General features: G+C 37.5%; 1 pseudogene across 1 annotated transcript; it reads right to left on the bottom strand.

Moving 5' to 3' along the window:
- Positions 1 to 373: 373 nt before the first annotated feature.
- LOC308349447 (zinc finger CCHC-type and RNA-binding motif-containing protein 1-like) lies at positions 374 to 1,024 on the bottom strand (annotated as a pseudogene). The gene has a single exon. The product of its transcript is annotated as a zinc finger CCHC-type and RNA-binding motif-containing protein 1-like (transcript).
- Between the last annotated feature and the right edge of the window lie 287 nt (positions 1,025 to 1,311).

The following is a 1,311-nucleotide window of genomic DNA, read 5'->3' as shown; positions in this document are numbered from 1 at the left end:
TGTAAACCAATCTGACATGAATAAACTTTTATAATGAACTTCTCAAACACATCTTTTTTATATATTCGTCTTTTTTCTTGGGATAACAACGGCAATACTATGATAGTTAATATTTCTTTTTAATTCAAATGAACTGTTCTCAAGGTTAATGGTTACTAGCAAATCTTCATTTTTGTTACTCTGCTAAGACAAGATAGAAACATAATACTTTAAAACTATTTTCAATTTCCTGTGAACCTATTTTATAGTAAAAAATTATTTGGTACTAAGTGTTTTTTATGCTCAAATTCTAAAAGTAATCTTTAATTTCAACTGAACGTGGTACCCCAAGATTTAAAAAAAAATTAATGATATTTACATAATAAATACAATTTTAATCACTCAGTTCTTCTTCATCACTGAAATACGTGCTTTTCTTTATCCTTGGGCATCTTGAATCATCTGATGTTGAGGGACCCCCGAAATGGGTTTCTATTTTTTCTGTTCTTCAGTTTTGGCTTGCTGGAGAGCTATGGCCTGCCTAAGACTGTCAAGAGCAGGATCTTCCCCTTCATCTTCACTTTCTTCTACTTCTTCAATTTCTTCTTCTGGTTCAGGAATTTTCTTTTTTTTTTTTTTTTCTTCTTCTCTTTCTTCTTTGGAGGTTTCCGTTTTCCAATATTTTTAGGGCAGGCATAACTTAAGTGTCCACTTGTCCCACATTCATAACACTTAGATTTCTCAAAGTAGTTTCGTCTTCAGATGAACTCAGCTGTTCTTCCATTGTTGATAGCAATGCTTGCTTTTATCACTCTACCAAATGACTGTTTGTTTTTTATTGCTCTGGTACAGTTTTGTGCAGAGTATCCAAAAATAAAATAAATGCAAGCCCTTTACTCTTCCTGGTATCTTTATCTTTCATTATAGTAACCTTTACAATTTGCCATACTTGGAAAATAGCTGGTATGAGTCATCGTTGGTCAGGGAAGAGGGCAAGTTGGATACATACACTGTGGCTTTTACTTGGGGCCAATCCACCACTCATTTCTTTAGGTAGGGCGGGCCTGGGAGACTAGAGCGTGAGCCCATGACCCAGCTGGGGCTCGACCTGGACTCTTCCTCATCCCCCACTGGGGCCTTGGGTCCTGGGAGGGATCAGGCACCTGAGACTAGAAGGCAGTGACAGCCTGAACTTCTTTATCCATTCATCTGTTGAAGGACTTCTTGACTCCTTCTACAGTTTGGCTATTGTGGACATTGCTGCTGTGAACATTGGGGTACACGTGCCCCTTCTCTTTACTACGTATGTATCTTTGAGGTAAATGCTAGTAG

This window comes from Martes martes, assembly GCF_963455335.1.
Source record: "Martes martes genome assembly, chromosome: 9".
In the NCBI taxonomy this organism is placed as follows: Eukaryota; Metazoa; Chordata; class Mammalia; order Carnivora; family Mustelidae; genus Martes; species Martes martes.
This window is presented reverse-complemented; position numbering and strand designations above follow the sequence as displayed.